This window comes from Sceloporus occidentalis, unplaced genomic scaffold (genome assembly GCF_023333645.1).
Source record: "Sceloporus occidentalis isolate IW3139 unplaced genomic scaffold, rSceOcc1.0.p SCAF_3, whole genome shotgun sequence".
Taxonomy (NCBI): domain Eukaryota; kingdom Metazoa; phylum Chordata; class Lepidosauria; order Squamata; family Phrynosomatidae; genus Sceloporus; species Sceloporus occidentalis.
This window is the reverse complement of record NW_028316983.1, coordinates 46198927-46217928: the sequence shown is the minus strand read 5'-3', so window position 1 is coordinate 46217928 and position 19002 is coordinate 46198927.

The window sequence follows — 19002 nt, the reverse complement described above, 5'->3', positions numbered from 1 at the left end:
CATGGCTTCCATGAGGGCCATGGGCCTATCCCAGTTAGTCTCGGGTCCAACGCATTGTGCAGGTAATACGCTCGATATTGTCTTTAGTACGGATTGGGATAGTCCGTGGGCAGAGGTATGTAGTACCTCTGCTCTATCATGGACGGACCATTTGCTGGTCGAGGTCCGACTTAAGGCAACTACCCAAATCCCCCCTGGGGGTGGAGGACCTATTAGGATGGTCCACCCTTGAAGGCTGATGGAACCCAAAAGGTTCCAAGAAGCCTTAGAGGGGTTTATGGTTGGATCTGACGGTGATTCTGTTGATGCCCTGACCAACATCTGGGATAACGACCTCTTCAGGGCTATACACAGTATCGCTCCTAAGCATCCTTTCTGGCCCGCTTCAAATAAAAAACCCTGGTACACAGAAGATCTCTGGGAAATGAAGCGGGCCGCGCAACGACTAGAGCGCAGTTGGCGGAGACATCAGCGCTTGTCTGACAAGACACTCAATCAGGCTCTTTTGAAGTCTTATGGAGTGCCAATAGGTGCAGCAAAGAATTCTTTCTATGCTGCGCGTATTGCGTCTGCAGAGTCACGTCCAGCAGAGCTGTTCAGGGTGGTCAGGGAGCTGACTCGGCTTCCCCCCACTCTGAACCCTATTTTAGAACCAACTAAGGCCTGCTGTGATGATTTCAACAACTTCTTCGCAGATAAAATGTCTCGGATAAGGGCTGATCTTGATGCTGGCATTTCATCAGAAATAACAAGAGAGGTGTCCAGAGCTTCCGTGGACTCTGTTATACTGGATCACTTTGAGTTTGTACATACCGATGAAGTGGACAAGATTCTTGGAAGTGTTAGGAAGATGACATGCTCTCTCTGAATTCAAATTTTATTGCAAGGTCATTGCACAGCACAACAATATAACAATACATATAACAATATAACAATACAACAGTATAAAAATACATGTGAATTATATCTAAAATGTGGGTATCTCATATCTGGTACAGAATTTCTAGACAAACGAACAACAATTGTCATTATACATTAAAAATTTTGTCAAATATAGTCATCACCTTTACAGTTTATGGCTATCCCTGTTATATACTTGTTCCTGATTTTTTTAGCTGCTAAGGCAAACAAAGCTACCAAGCCTGGAAGCTTCAGTTAGTACAAAATATGGCAGCCAGACTGGTCACTGGTACATCTAGGTTTGACCATATAACACCTATTTTAAAAGATCTCCACTGGCTACCTATTCACTTCCGAGCGCAATACAAGGTGTTGGTTATTACCTATAAAGCCCTACATGGCTTGGGCCCAAGTTACTTGAGGGACCGCATCTCCCCATATAATCCACCCCACACACTCTGAACAACCAGGAAGAACTTGCTGGAAATTCCATCTTCTAAATCTGTTAGTACTTCCCAGATGGCCTTTTCAGTGATGGCCCAGCGAATCTGGAATAGCCTTCCCGAGGAGCTCCATTTGACAACCCCCCTAGAAACATTTTAAAAAAGGCTTAAAACCTTCCTTTTTTGTCAAGCCTTCCCCCCTGATAAACTTGTGTATGTTGATGCCATTGCTTCCCTGCCTTACCTTGTATGACTGTGTTTTAAATTTTGTATAATTGTTTTTTTCTAGAGATGTTTTGTAACGGTTTTTTATCATTGTAATGGTTTTCTACGGCTGTAAACCGCTTTGATCTGTGGAAAAGCGGTATACAAATAAATTTATTATTATTATTATATTACTGTTACTTTTTTACTTGTGCTTTGAAAAAGAGCAAAGAAGAGCTTTTCAGGTTTTCACAACTGTGAAGCTTTTTAAAAAGCCTAATGCCTAAGAAAATAAGTTCCTTAATTACAAACTCAATCTATTGCGAAGTTTGCGAAACAGAAATTGAGATGAAGGGGAACGACACATGAATGGTATATTCCTACAGACTGACCAAAATTGACTAGTAACAGCTAAGAGTAGTGCTGTGTAATCAATCTAATCTCTAATTCCAATCTGAATCAGGCCAGTTGAAACCAGTTTGTACCAAGTCCAGATCAAATTAAATTGACTCAGTTCAGGTACAGAACAATGCAGTCCAAAAAGATTCAGAAAGCTGCAGTGATATGGACCTAAAAAAAAAAAGTATGGAGAAGTCACACCATGGTCTAAATCCTACTGCTAGTCCTAACTATAAGTAGGAGCTCCACAGACCAGCACTTTGTCCCAGCCTGTAAGTACACTAGGGCTGAGCATCCACATTCTCAAAGCCCTCAAAGCCTGCCTGGGTGCCATTTTGGCATGTGCCATGATGATGCTCCTTGTGTGCAGCACCTAAATGGCACTGCGCACAAGGCGCATCATCATGATGCATGAACATGCCTATGGCGCCCCTCCCAGGACACAAAAAACACCCCTTTTGGGGGCTTCTTTTTGCTCTCTGTAGGGAGTGGATTGCTGCCGTGGCATCTGGTTTCTGTGGCAATGATCTGGAGCTAAAAGGGGCAGCTACATGCCGCCCATCTGTAGAGCCCTGTAGACTCACTGAATTAATTGCTGCATGGCAAATTCTCACTTAAGAAAATCAAACTGATTCAGTGGGTCTAGTCTGGCTAGGACTAGCAATTGGAGTTAGACCCATATGTCTAATATATTGCTTCCAAATGTAAATAGCTGAGAGATCCCAATTGCACTGAGGCTGCCAGCACCTGTACTCAGCCTCATATATAGTCAGCTGGGTGCAGAGTATCTAAGATAAACACCAAGATGATGTGATGCAGATGAGGAGGAGGGAGACAGAGCATTGCTCATTAACAGCTTTAATGTGTAACCTGGAGCAAGAATCTCACTGCCTCTTACTAGTAGCAATACTTGTGAGGAGGAATTATGTGAGGTCAATGAAGTTATATCCTTATTGATTTCCTGTCTCTCTCCCTTCATTTAGCCGTTAGCACTGAGTTGTTGAAAGAATTGTTGTGAGGGTTTTGATGATTGTTGTCTGAGCTTGGTCTCTCTGAATGTTAGTCTTTCCATTTCCTGACCTCTTGCCTTATTAAATAGCCTAGTTTAGCTTTATCACCAGTGAGATTTCAAGGGCTTGGGGGGGGGGGGCTGGAAAAGTTTTAGCTGTATTTTGTTTTAGACATCCTGTAAGCCACCTCAAGTCTCATGTTGAGTTAATGCTGGCATAAATAAAAATAAATGAAAATTAAATAAAATATCTGTTCACACTATTGTCTATGTTATGCTTTAGATAAGAGACAGCTACCACCACCATGACAGAGGAAGCACATGAGCTGGAAGGCAGGCAGGCAGAGTCAGCAGAGAAAAGACAGAGCATTGCCTAAGACAACTTCGAGGGAGGAGCACATCCCTGTTTGTGGCATTTGCCCTCACTGTAGGGAGCAAGCGATCAACCCCAGGGCTGAGAACTGAACTGCTCCACTGAAGAGCTATATGTTAACTTGGTTTTTATCTTGTAAGCTGCCTCAAGTCATATCTTTGGGGAAAAGGCAGGATACAAAGACAATGTGAAGTAAGATAGATAGATAGATAGATAGATAGATAGATAGATAGATCATCTAATTATTTAGGGCTAGCATTTCACCAAAGCATTTCATGACTACATAACATTAAAAATCCCATCTTCTTGCCTCATATTTGCACCACCCAGTCTCACCTATGATGTCGGACAGTATGGTGCTGTAATACACGTGTAATCTATTCCTGTTCATTTGGTGCCTACATAAGAACTGATTCAACAAGGCTTTTAATCACAAGGTTGTATGTTCCAACCTAGATGGATTGTGCCGTGATGGTGGAGAATCTTAGACATGCCAAATATTTGGGACAATAGCTTCCATAAACCCTTATTGTTGGCCTTGGTAACTAGGACTTATTTTTAGCATGACTACTGGCTTTTCCCGCACTGTCAGCAAATCTTCCAATAAAGCTGGGATCTCAGAGGGCAACTTGACCTCCTTCCCAAAATGCAGTGACCCTTCTGTCCTAATGTAACAGTGAAACATATAACCAGGATGTTTATTGCAGATGACACCAAATTAGGAGGAGTAGCTAATACTCCAGAGGACAGGATCAAAATTTAAAATGACTTAAATAGACTAGAAATCTGGGCCAAAGCTAACAAAATGAAATTCAACACAGAGATGTAAGGTACTGCACTTAGGACGAAAGAATGAAATGCACAGATATAGGATGGGGGACACCTGACTGAATGAGACTACATGTAAAAGGGATCTGGGAGTCCAAGTAGACCACAAGTTGAACATGAGTCAACAGTGTGATCTGGCAGCTAACAAGGCCAATGCAATTTTAGGCTGCATCAATAAAAGTATAGTGTCTACATCAAGAGAAGTAATAATGCCACTCTATTCTGCTTTGGTCAGGTCCCACCTGGAATATTATATCCTGTTCTGGGCACCACAATTCAAAAAGGATGTTGAGAAACTGGAGCATGTCCAAAGGAGGGCGACTAAAATGGTGAAAGATCTGGAAACCTTGCCCTATGAGGAACGACTCAGGGAGCTGGGGATGTTTAGCCTGGAGAAGAGAAGGTTAAGAGGTGATATGATAGCCCTGTTTAAATATTTGAAGGGATGTCATATTGAGGAAGGAGCAAGTTGTTTTCTGCTATTGCAGAGAACAGGACCTGGAAGAATGGATGCAAGCTCCAGGAAAAGAGATTCCAGCTCAACATTAGGAGGAACTTCCTGACAGTGAGAGCTGTTCAACAGTGGAACACACTCCCTCGGAGTGTAGTGGAGTCTCCTTCCTTGGAGGTCTTTAAGCAGAGGCTGGATGGTCATCTGTTGGGGATGCTTTGATTGAGAGTTCCTGCATGGCAGGGGTTGGATTGGATGGCCCTTGTGGTCTCTTCCAACTCTACAATTCTATGATTTTATGTGCACAATATTTTTTTTTAAAAAATGTATGACTTATCTATATTGGTGTGATTGCAAAATGACACACTAATTGCAAAATAATTTTAATAACGTGTGGAACTAGGAGAAAAAGAGGGGTTAAGGAACTGCCCTGGTTGGAACAAATGATTATTATACTCCCTAAAGCTATGACATCATGGGGTGGGGTGTTGCAGAACAAAAGACACACCCATGTGGTTTTATGTCCCTGAAACTAGTCCTGTAGGAACTCTTGGAAGGAACTTTCATGTTCTTGCCATGGTTAACTGGCATGAGAAAAGGAAGGATAAAGAAGACTCAGCACAGCTCAGCTCTTGGCACAGACCCAGAGCCAGAGTGAATCACAGCTATACTTCAGTCAGAAAAATTGTGGGAAAATGAGGTGCACAGCTAAAGCCAGGGCTTCAGCATTTGTTAAGTCAGCATTTACTCATCTGGTGTTGTATTTGTTTACATAGGATTAGAATTTTCCAAAACTGACAATGCAAGGATCTCACTGGCATGACAATAGATGGCAGCAGATAGTTTCTTTCAGCCCCTTCTCAGTAATGGTGGGGTCTTAACCAATGCCCAAACATGATCAGATGAACCAAGCATCAACTGTTATGACACAAATACTTCACCTTCTCTATTCTTCTCTCCCTTCTGAATGCCTACCTTGAAAAGTGTTATGAAGCTTCTTTGTCTAGTTCTTAGCAATTTGTTAGCCTTCACAGTTTACTCGACAGTACAGTTTACATTTATTCTATAATTCTATGATCACTCTACACCTTTAGGATTCTACACTTCTTTAGCCATCCCTAGATGGTGGAACGACCTGCCAGATGAGATTCGATAGCTGAATATGTTGTCTGAATTTAAAACAGCCTTGAAGACTAATCTCTTTTGCCAGGCCTGTCCAGATGATTTTTAAAACTGTAAATTTTAAATGATGAGTTTTAAACATAGGCACTTTACAGACCACCCAAAAGGGTGGTCTGCAAAGCGCCCTCATTTGCTGTGCGAATGAGCCTCAGTGGCCAAACTGCGCAACTCCTCTGTGCAGCAAAAAGAAGCCACAAAAAGTGGCTTCTTTTTGCGGCATGGTAATGATCCTGCAAGGCGCCAATGGCGCACTTATGGCGTCATTACCGCACTGTGACGTGCGGACGCTAAGTGTCCTCTACATCAAGATGGCAGCGCCCATGTAGAATGGGTGCCACCATTTTGTATGCACTTGGTGCGTACTAGGGTTAGGGGCGTCCAGAAAGGATGCCCCTTCCTAAGCCTAGTACGTGCCGAGCACGTACTAGGGTGCCTGTGCGGAACAGGCCATAGATAGCTTTAATATGTGTCTTCTTTGTTCTTTTAAACTGATGTTTGTTTTAACTGATGTTGTGTTCTTAACTGATCTATATTTGTTGATTTATTGTTATTCCCTGCTTCAATCCATGGGGACAGATGAGTAAATAATAATAATAATAATAATACTTACACTGTCTTTTCATTCATTGGCAAGGAGTTGGAGTAGATTATGTTTGGAGTTGCTTTCATCTCAGTAATGCTATTGTTCTCTAATTCTTAAATCGGCAATTTACACTTGGATGGTTTAAGAATCCTGTCACCCTTTTGCTAATCTTTATACACTTTCTTTTGTGAGCCACCTTGGGTCCATTTCTGGGAGAAAGGTGACCTAAAAATGAAATAAATAAACATCCAAACTGATCCCCCACACGGGCATAGTTTGTCTTGCCAAAGTACAAACCTCAGGATTCCATAGGCTGCAGCTGTGGCAGTTAAAGTGGAATGATAGTGACAAAATTGTATAATGTGAAAAGGACCCAGATTCTAATTTCTATAGATTTCCACTTACCAGTCCAATTGCCTGTGCCTAAATCTGAGATCCAAATCACAGGTTCATTTGTGGGTTTTGTTTTTGTGTTAGACAAATTCTGTTTGAGGCAAATTTGGAACATACTACCACCACTGAGGTGGATCAAGATGTAGGTGAAAGCAAATAAGCTTCCTGAAGCAGATTTCCACCTCTTCTCCTCCTTACTGCAAGCCCTCCAGCTCTTCAAAACTGCTACATAAAGATTACACAAAGACTTCGGGAATCCTGCTGAATGCAGCAGGGTGTGATGTGAAAAAAAGGCAAGGAATGCTTGAAAACTGAGTAAAATTAATTGAGCAAATTGTTCAATTGTTCAAATGAAGAAGATCCTGGATCCATCTCAGAATTCTCTCTCTCTCTCTCTCTCTCTCTCTCTGTGTGTGTGTGCGTGCGTGCGTGCGTGCGTGTAGGTGGATTGCCATAGCATTAGTCTGCAACAATCCATGGGATAGGCATGGTGTTTTACATTGTAAGGGCTTCAGACACTGCACTGTCTCCAAAGAAAGCCCTTTGGCAAAGCAAAACTATAAAATCAGCTCATTACATCAGGCCTGGAAGAAAATGACACATTCTCATGAGCTGGAATGGAACTCTCTTTCTTCAGGGCCACATATTCAGTACCCATTTCCCTTAACTTCAGCATGAATAAAACATAGCCCCATAGCTGCTCTGAAGCCAAGAAAAGTCCCTGTCTCCCATCACACCAGTTGAAGCAGTGACCAAACCTTCCCTCTAGTTTTTATAAGAATCTTCAAAAGGCTATTTGAGGCAAGACATAAGCTGTGTGCCACTTTGCTCAGCACTTAGTCATCTGCTTGAGCTGTGGCTGCTTTAATAGGTTTGTCTTTTTAAAACACTTTGAAGATGAAAAGTGCTAGAGGGATGTGTGAGAAGGATGATTGCTTCATATGCATATCTATAATCTCTGGCAAAAATGCCTTTAAACAAAGCAAAATTACATTGAACCTCCATTATCCATGGAAAAGATTGCCTTTGCATGACCACCAAAGTCCTTGCTCTCTCTGGTTCTCACCAATCGCAGATATAAATTGAAAAAAAAAATTGCTTTTTTGGACTAAAATTTCTAGCCAATATAATCAGTGTCAACTATATGATGGTTATGGGAGCTGTAATCCAAAATAGTTATTTTTCCAATGTCTGTTCTCACCATCCGAATGTGATGACAGATGGAGAGATAGATAGATAGATAGATAGATAGATAGATAGATAGATAGATAGATAGATAGATAGATGGTGCAAGATCAGGCTAAGGATGCCACTCCAGATGCTGCTAGGTACAACTCACATCAACCCTGGTAGGCACAGAAATGATGGGGAAAGTGGCAAAAATAACTGTTGTGTGCCTTCAAGCTGTTTTTGGCTTATGGCAACCCGGGCAGAGCTATAATGGGCCAGATTTGTTGAGAGAAGGTTTGCCATTGCTGGGAGAATATGATTTGCCCAAGGTCATCTAGTAGGTCTCCCAGAGTCCTAGTCCAACATTGAAATCAGTGCACCATGTTAGCTTTGCAACAACATCTAGAGGTTTAGAAAATGCTCATTGCTGGGATAGAGTGTCCATTGGTAATTCTTCATCTCTGCTACCACATATCCCACTACTTGTCTACTTTGTTCAACATCTCATGGGGTCACTAATGGAGTATAAATCTCTGTGAGCATATTTACAGTACATAAGAACCTGGGGGGGGGGGTTTCTTTTGGAGTATGTAAAGGTAGTTGAACAATACCTGACTATACATCTATGGCCAATCAGTGGTTGGGAGGGGGTGGAGCTTTGGTGGGGCAAAGGCATTGTGCAGAAAGATACAGGCACTGACTACCTCCTTGCCAACACCTTAAAAAGTATTTGTGCTAGTATAACTATGGTTTATGCCAGTGTAAGCCCTTAATAGGATTCTAGGCTTTATTCTGAACTTACTGGAACAACAGAAAATTAACTGGTAGTGTGTGGGAAAAATCTGTTGCATGAAGTGCTTTTTCTAGATGCACAGATGGGAAAAAATTCCTACTGTGAGCTGGGAGGGTTTTTCCAAAGAGATTGCTATATGATTTGTGCACATAGTAGATCATTTCACAGATTCAGTATAGGTTGAAAAGCACGTCTGATTTGTGGTGCCATGACTCAGCTCAGAGGAGGCCACTGAAGGTGCTATAGTTACGAAGAGACAAAATTACTGTTGAGAAATACACAACATTTGAAAAAGCCTTTGCTGCAACATACTGTAATCCAGTCTATATTATGTATTGCTCAATGTGTCTTGTGTATCTTAAAAGAAACAAGAGTGAGAGATGGTACAATCTGAATTTTATCTTTGACTGCAGATATGTTTATGACGTACAAAGTCATTCCTTTCCAGAAGGTGCTGATTGCTAATTTAAATGTACAGAGTCATCTAAGTTGTTGAATTAAACTTTAAGGAAGTTTCATACCACAATTAGATTTTGCTAGTTCCACTCCTGTTCAAGAGTACCATCTTTGCTGTTCTGTGTAGTACAGTTGTACATCTGTCAATAACACATTTTGGATAGCAGCTATGATATGAAACCAATGAAACCCATGCCAATTCAAAGAAAGATGGGGTCACACTCCCTCTGAAAGATTATTTGTACATAGTTCATAGCTCTAAATGACAGTTCAGACAGATGTGACAGCCAGGAGTGGTTACTGTAAGCTTTGGCTGTTCTGTCAGCTGAGCCCCTACCTAGAGCAGCAGGACCTAAAGATGGTAGTGCAAACACTGATAACCCCAAGGCTGGACTTTTGCAACACACTGTTCATTGGGCTACCTCTGTACCAAGTTTGGAAACTTCCATTAGGTCAAAACACAGCAGTCAGATTTGTTACTGGGCCACCCAGGAGTGATCGTATCACACCAATAATAAAATCATTCCACTGGCTGCCAGTTAGTTTCCAGGCAAGGTACACAATATTGATTATTACCTTTAAAACCCTACACAGCTTGGCTCCAGGTTACCTATGGGATCTCCTTCTCCTATATAATCTGCCCCACACACTCAGGTCCTCTGGCAGACATTTACTTCAGTCAGCCAGAACTAGATTGGAAGCTGTCAGCAGGAGGACTTTTTCTTCAGCCACACCTAGACTGTGGAATAGCCTACCCAAAGAGATTCAATAGCTGAATACACTGTCCAAATTAAAACAGCATTAAAGATGAGTCCCTCCCAGCAGGATGATCCAGATGATTTTTAAGTTATGAACTTTAAATTATGAATTTTAAATGTGCATTGTTTTAATATGTATGTGTCTGATTTGTCTTTTTAAACTGATGTGTGTTTTTGAAATTACGTACCTGTTTCATCATTGAAAATTACTTTTCTAGACTACAACTTCCAAAACTTCCAAAATTTGATCTCTTTCTTTGATAAAGTTACTAGCTTGGTAGATGAAGGGAATGCTGTGGATATAGTATATCTTGATTTCAGTAAGGCCTTTGACAAAGTTCCCCATGACATTCTTGCAAACAAGCTTGTAAAATGTGGGCTAAACAAGGCAACTGTTACATGGATTTGTAATTGGTTGACCGGACGAACACAAAGGGTGCTCAACAATGGCTCCTTTTCATCCTGGAGAGAAGTGACCAGTGGGGTCCCACAGGGCTCTCTCCTGGGCCCAGTACTGTTCAACATCTTTATCAATGACTTGGAGGAAAAAATTGGGGGAATACTTATCAAATTTGCAGATGACGCCAAATTAGGAGGAATAGCTAATACTCCAGAGGACAGGATCAAAATTCAAAATGACCTGAATAGACTAGAAAGCTAACAAAATGAACTTCGACAGGGAGAAATGTAAGGTACTGCACTTAGGGCAAAAAAAATGAAACGCACAGATATAGGATGGGGGACACCTGGCTTAAGGAGACAACATGTGAAAGGGATCTGGGAGTCTAAGTAGACCACAAGTTGAACATGAGTCAACAGTGCGATGCAGCAGCTAACAAGGCCAATGCGATTTTAGGCTGCATCAATAGAAGTATAGTGTCTAGATCAAGGGAAGTAATAGTGCCACTATATTCTGCTCTGGTCAGGCCCCACCTGGAATATTGTGTCCAGTTCTGGGCGCCACAGTTCAAGAAGGACGTTGAGAAGCTGAAGTGTGTCCAGAAGAGGGCGACTAAGATGGTGAAGGGTCTGGAAACCTTGCCCTATGAGGAATGCTTTAGGGAGCTGGGGATGATTAGCCTGGAGAAAAGAAAGTTGAGAGGTGATATGATAGCCCTGTTTAAATATTTGAAGGGATGTCATATTGAGGAGGGAGCAAGCTTGTTTTCTGCTGCTCCAGAGACTAGGACCTGGAGCAATGGATGCAAGCTGCAGGAAAAGAGATTCCACCTCAACATTAGGAGGAACTTCCTGACAGTAAGGGCTGTTTGACAGTGGAACACACTTCCTCGTAGTGGAGTCTCCCTCCTTGGGGGTCTTCAAACGGAGGCTGGATGGCCATCTGTTGGAGATGCTTTGATCTGGATTTCCTGCATGGCAGGGGGTTGGACTGGATGGCCCTTGCGGTCTCTTCCAGCTCTATGATTCTATGATTTTATGATTCTATGATTCTATGATTCTATGATCCCCTTCCTACCATGACTACATAATCACTAGATATGACAGTTTGTAAAAGGTTTTGTTTTGTTTTGTTTTTTTGTTTGTTTTTTGGGTTGTTTTTTTAAAACCAACAAATTTGTTTTCCGTGTTCTGAAGAAAACATACATTTAAGCATTACTATTGCTCTTTGGTATTTAATTTTATTCAAAATGTCTTTATATGTACTTTGTTGTTGTTGTTTGTTGTTGTGTCTAGGGGTTCATGTCCATGCAGCAGGGACCTAAGCCTTATGGATTACACCAAAGTGTTTGGCTGGGTGGCTCATGAGAAATTATGGTTCACTCCAAAAAATGGGAGTGCCACAATATTTGATTGTCTTGGTGTGTAACTCATACTCTGACAAGAGGCCACTGTCAGAACAAAATATAGAAAAACAGAATAATTTCCAGTTGTGAAGGAGGTCAGACAAGAATGCATTTCATAATCCTCTCTTTTTAATTTAGAAGCAGAACATTCAATACAGAGAGCAGGAATCGACTCAAGGGAAACAGGTGTAAAAATCTGAGGAAGGAACATTAGATTATACCATATTATAAAAAATATGAAATGCTTGAAACAACTACTCATGAAAAGTTAAGGAAGAAGGTGCAAAAGTAGGATTACTATTGAATATTAGGAAGACAAGAATAATGACCACAGATGATTTACATAATGTAATTGAAATAGTTTGATTTTGTATACCTTGGCTTATTCATTAATGAAAGTGGAGACTGTTGTCAAGAAATCAGAAGAAGACTAAAACTTGGAAAGGCAGCCACAAGGAAACTAGATAATATCTACAAATGTAAAGACATATCACTAAATACCATCCAGCCCATAGTATTTCTGATTTCTATGCATAGTTGTGATAACTAGACAGTGAAGAAAGCCAACAGGAAGAAAGTCAATTTATTTGAAGTGTGATGGTGGAGAACTGATCTGTGGATACCATGGACTCCCCAAAGGACAAATGAATGGGTCTTAGAAAAAATCAAGCCTGAATTCACATCAGAAGTGAAGATGACTAAACTGATGCTGTTGTACTTTGAGCATAACATGAGATGATGTGACTCATTGCAAGAGATGATAATGTTTGGTAAAGCTGAAGGCAATGGGAAAATAGAGAGACTGCATTACAGATTCATTTAAGGAATACATACCATTGAGTGTACAAGACATGAGTAAGGTGATCACTGGGGCTCTTTGAGCTTGGCCTCTCATTCATAGGGTCACTATACAGTGAAGTCAAACTGTCAGTTAGTAACAGCAACAAGTATGTGTTTAGTTTACTAGGAACATAATGCACCCTGTTTGAGGGATTCTGGGAGTTGTAATCCAAAAATGTAATATTCAAGCACTGAAAATTACAGTATTTGCTATTTGGGAAATGTTTGTTGATTGGAGTTTAGATTTAGAAGATGGTTATGACTTCAAAGAATGATAGTAGCAACCTCATTAAGTCTTAGGAGGAGTTAGCAGTGGGTTGGCCCTACTCAATTCCCAGGCTTCACCTCAAGTCTGCTAGAATTCACACCACACCTTTTTCTGAAACAAAAGATCAAGGCAGACCAGTCTCCCGGTATCTCTTGTCATTCACAACAGAGACCTATGGGAAGGCAGACATGACTCAGATACAGCCTAGAGAAACAAGCTGCATTCTCAAGGCTCTTCTTGTGAAGCAGAAGTTTTATTTGCTTTGTTCAACTCAGGAACAGACAAAACTTGCTTCTCATTCATCACAAAGAAACCACTAACCCTGGTGATTTTATAATGTTCATTATTTGGATTTTTAATGCACTGTTTGTGGCATTTCTGTGGTGGATTTCTTGAGACACATTGCACCTACCATCACCCATGAGAGCTTATAGACCCTTTCATTCAGAAGATGCATAGAAAGTGGCATAGGGTTTTACAAGCATTATCTGTCTGTTGTGTACAGACAGATATTTATTTGCAAACTGTATTTATAACCTGCTACCTCAATCCTTATTAATAATAGTTATAACGACTGCAGTTTAGGCTGCTCATTTTCATTCAAAGAACATTCCTCTTCCTTTAAGAGCTACATGGAAGAAATTTAATAATTAAATATTTTTCTAACTTGGAGATGCAGTTATGGGGAATTACTTACTGGTTTTCTTCTCTGTTGTGCAATTGTTAAAACTAATTAGCACTGCCAGAAAAAAACAGTTGGCAAACCTGAATGTTGTGAATGAAAGAATATTCCCATGACCAAATATGTGCACATATACCACAAGCGGAATGGAATTTGCATTAACTATACAGCCAATTATCTCTGGCATTATGCTCACTGTGGTACTGACTTCTGAAAAGAATGGATTCCATTCCCATGTGTAGCAATACCTCCAAAACCAGCACCAATCTGCTCATACACTGGTGTTCTCTCACTCTCTTTCTTTGTCTCAAGAAAGAGAGGCAGAGAGATACAAAGAGACAAAGTTGTAACTAACATTATTCATGTTCCATCAGTGTACCCAGAGCAAGACTTTACACTAGGAGTTTTATACAATTTGGTCAGTGTTACTGAAATGGAAGGTGCATCTCTATTGGTGTATACATGTGAAGTAGATATCGTCTCCCCTCTGTAGGAATCTTCTCCTAGATTTTCAGTTCTTTATAACCACATATGGGATTGTGCCAATCAAAACTTACACACCCAACCTCTTCAAGTTCAGACCTGATCCTGAAAGGCCACAGCAATCAGTGATTCTCATGAAAGAGGAGGCATAGGCCCTACTTGACACCTACCAAAGGAAGAAAAAGGTTGTGCCTTTATCTGCTTTATGCTCATTTTATTAGCACCATTTATAACATTTCTGGGTTTCATTCTGGCTGTTGGTGTTCAGACAGAAGCACAGTTTTGAACATGATTGTGTCAGTTCTCTGCTGGAAGATGGGGTTTTAGTTCTCAAACTATCATTTCTCCCAAGATTTTTCCATATGTTAACCTGCTCTCCATCTATGTAAATTTATCTATCACAGTGCTGTTTCTTTACACATTTGCCCTCCTTTCCTATCACAATGGCATGGTTCTCTGTGGCATGTGGCAGAACCATTTTTGACTGCTTTCCTCATCTCTAGCAAAATTGACAAGGTTGAGAGAAAAGCTTTGTCCATTTCACTTATCTCACAAAAAGAATAATTTCCTCATTTTTGTTAGATGTTGACAGAAGATGTCACCCATTGTCTGGCTGTTGGGCACTCTCTACCAGCCATGAAATGACTGTTCAGAGGAACACTTACAGTGCAACAGCGAGTCTTGAACTGGAAACTGTAGCAGCATTCCATTTGAAGAATTCTTACACTATGCTAGGAAATATAGGATCTTTGGCATAATTTGTTCATCAAAGAAACCAAGCTCTAAAAACACAGTGGTGAAACTGAGAGGTAAAATTAAGAAGTTTTTCTAGTTTCGGTATTGTTGTTTCAGAAGAATGAACATGTAAAAAAAAACATTGTGCATTTGACATGGTCCTTAACCTTGCCCCTTTCCATCCTTTTCTATCAGTTTTACCACCAGCCAGTAGAACCATAGGGCAGTAGGGCACTAAATGTTGGCCCAAACTGCCTTTTCCTGTTCTGCTTGGAATGTTGTAGTATTTAAAGTTGGAAAATGTAATCCATGGGTAGTGATAATATGTGCTAATTGAAGAGGAAGAAGATTCTCAAGCATGTGAAAATCCTTTTTTGAGTTCATTCATCAATATTGATAGCCACTAAGGCAGAAATAGTTGGGGAAGGAATCCAATGTGTTTACTGCAGCAATATCTTCTAATACAGAGGTTGGAATCATGCAGCCCTCAAGATGTTTTTGGACTAAAAGTCTAAACTGTTTTAGCCAACATTGCTGATGATAGGGAATACTGGGACTTGCAGTCCAACAATCTCTGAAAGCCATATGACCCCCCCCCCCATGTCTAAAGAATAAGTTTTTTTAAAAAAAAATGGTTCACTGGTTATTATTGTGTCGTGTATACATACAGGTGGTTATGTGCTTATGCATGTTTGTGTATGTGTTTCTGAGAGACTAGAAAATTTTACCTTTTTGGAGAACATGACCTTGCTGGTTGGGGATTCTAAGGAGTTGTGAAGGGTAAACAGGATATTTTCAAACTGCTAGTGAATCCTGACCCTTGATCTGCCTCTTCTAGACAATTCTGAGCTAGCCACAAAAATTGCACTTCTTGCATTTAATATGTTTACACAGAACAGTGGCAAGAGACAACAGGCAAAGCATATGACTCAAGATTAGTTCTATTGAGAAACTAATCATTTTTTTCTTTAAAATTGGCTTCAGGAAGGCCCCTTCCTTTACATGCCAGTTGGCACTGGTTAACCAAGATTAGGAAATACAACAAAATGTCTGACATAAACAAAAATGTGCATAAATGTACTGAACAAACATTACTTATGTTACTGACTGAAGGTTACTTAATGAACAAAATTTGTGAACATTTACACAGAGAGCAAATCAAGTAGGAAATGAGGAAGATTTATGTATGCATCTGTTTCTGTGCCATGCATTGTGCAGGTCACCTTGTATAAGATCAGAGATCTCTGCGTCTCTTTTAGTGGCTTAAATCTAACTGCTAGTCAAAACTAGAGTAGTCCTATTGACTCATTTGAACTTAACATTCATGCATGCCTCATTGATTTAGTAATTCTTCTTTAGTAAGGACTAACAATTAGGTTTAGCACAGTTTTGTTGTTGTGCCCCTTCATCATTTCCAATTTATGATGTTCCTAAGGTGAACCTCTCATGGGATTTTCTTGGCAGGATTTATTCAGAAGGAGTGTGCCCTTGCATTCTTCTGAGTCTGAGGGAGTGTGACCTACCCAAGGGCTTACACGGCTGAGTGGGGATTTGAATCCTGGCCTCCAGAGTCATAGTCCAAAACTCAGATCACAACACCAGTACAGTAGCCCCAACTTTTATCCACTGAGAGAAAGAAGACCCTTAGCACAGCCAGTGGATTTCCATGTGCGAATGACTTGTATTTCCAGGTAGAGAAATGCAAAAGTGTCAAATCTGTGTTCCTTCAGATGCTGTGGACTACATTTCCCATCATTTCTTCCTATTGGCCCTGCTGGCTCAAGCTGAAGCGAGTTGGAGTTCAACATCAGAAGACCCAAAGATCCTATCACACCCAGGTTAGTCTCTGGTTGGGCAAAGCCTCTTAAAGAGCATGAAAGATATGTCACTTTACTCAGTATCCTTCATATTCACTATGTGGAAAACAACAAGTACTATTTGTGGCAGATCTAACAGATGTTCTTTTAAACAGAGGTTGGAAAAGTTACTTTTTGGAATATAACTTCCATAACCACCATTCCCATCCCACTGCTAAGGACTACACTAACTCCTAGGCAATGCTCCTAAGTTTGCACAATGGTTTATGTTAGCATCACAGGGTTTCTACAGCTCTTAATAGAATGCCACACTTGCACAGTTACTGGGAAACGTCCAACCACCCACGTAAAGCCACAGCAAGATTTTAGCCACTGTCCCTTTTAAAGCTATAGAACTTTCCCCAGCTCTGCCGTTAAGACTATAGAAATGTCATAGATATCCAATAAAACCTTTTGTCTCTGACAAATCATTGTGCCTCACGTGGACTGTATGAGATACCTATATGTCTCCTGATTTCTAATTTAAAAATAGGCAAAGCTCCAGGCTGTGACAATATCTCACCTGAACTATTAAAAACAAACATAGAGTGGTGGGCACACATCCTTTCTAATCTGTTTACCTGGATTGACCACACGGCATATATTTCTGAGGACTGGGGGTTAGCAATTATTATTCCTATTTTTTAAAAAAGGAGAAAGGAGAAAAATTAGACCCAGCCAATTACAGACCCATCAGTCTCCTGACCATAATCAATAAATAATATGCCTCATATCTCCACGAAAAACTGATTGACTGGCTAGATCAAGAAAATATTCTTGCTGACGAGCAAGCCAGATTTAGAGCAAGTCAAAGTACAGTTGACCAAGGACTTATTCTTCAACATCTGGCTGAAAAATATGCATCAGTCAATGAAGGTCTTCATGCTGCATTTATTGACTTTAAGCAAGCTTTTGACTCAATCTCCAGGAAGAAACTTTGGATAAAATTTGAATCGTCTAACATCGACAAGAGATTGGTGTTACTTATGAAGAAGCTATATGAAAACACTTCCTTGAAAGTCAGGTGCAGTCCTGCTGGTCATCTAACAAGAAAAATACCTATACCATTTTGCAGCCTTTCTTCTTTTTTCACTACATTATATTCTTGATCCAGAATAAGAAGACTATGTTGGTGATTTCGGAAAGGGGAAGTTTGCAATCAAGAACACATTATGTGCCTTATCATCATAGTTCCCTCCTTAGAGAGGAAGGTAGAAGGGAAACCCTCAGTGTGAATTAAAGGACTGTTATCAGGCAAGCTCTGACCAGTGCTGGTTTTGAGGCTTGGCAGTTTGGCTTCTCCACCTGCTGATTCAGCTCTCTGAGTCAGCTGCACTGGTGGGCTGACAGGTAGAAAGAAAAATGACAGGTCTCTCTGGCTCAAATAACACCATGAACATGGTGTGGCTGATAAAATACAGACATTCAAAAGCAGGGTGTGGTCATGTGGCAAGACAAAGCCAGATGTCAGGGTGCCACCTTCTGTTAAACTAAGGAAAATGTACAGCAGTAGATTTTTACCTCTGCATCAACATTTTTGGTTGTGCAAGAAAGTCAATAGCATGGATAGCTACTGGGCTCATTGTCAGTCCTTCATTGTTGTATTTATGGCATGGCCAGGGCTGGGAAACATGTTCATTCCTGATAATTCCATTCCCTGAAAATTATTTTGGTGATTTGTTCATGAGCCTTGAGTCATTCCCCTTGCTGTCAGTGTTCTTTCAGCAGGGGTGGGGAAGGTGTGGTCCTAAAGTCAGTGGTGACTAGTGACTTGCACATCAGCAGGGTGGTGGATCTGGTTTGGAAGGCAGTCCAAAATTTAAAGGACCTATTCAAGGTGCTGAAGCCTAGCAGCAAAACAGGCTTGGCACTTTGGCTAGTTCTGCTAAAGTTTAGACTAAAATCCGGAATGAGTTTCCCACTCTACTGACATGGAAGCCACCAGGTGCCACTACATGCTGATATTGGATAGTAGCTCCCATCATCCTTAGCCAGGACAGCCAATGGAAAGTGATTGTGGGTGTTGCAGTCCAACAACATCTGGTCTCCAAAGTTGTAGCCCAGCACTCAAACTAGTACACCATGGGACACCATCTACACTGTATAAATAATACAGTTTGACACCACTGTAAGTGCTGCAGTTCCATCCTATGGAATCCTGGGATTTGTACTTTTGTAAGATCTTTACTCTTCTCTGCCAAAGTGTGCTGGTGCCCCCACAGAACTCCAAATCCCAGGATTCTCTAGGATGGAGCCATGGCAGTTAAAGTGGTGTCAAGTTGCATTATTTTGACTGGTTCTTTGAAAAAAATATCATCCCTAGATGCATTTTGGCAGAAGCTTTCATGTTATCTCTAGAAGTTTCAAAATGTTTTTGTTTACTTATGAAAG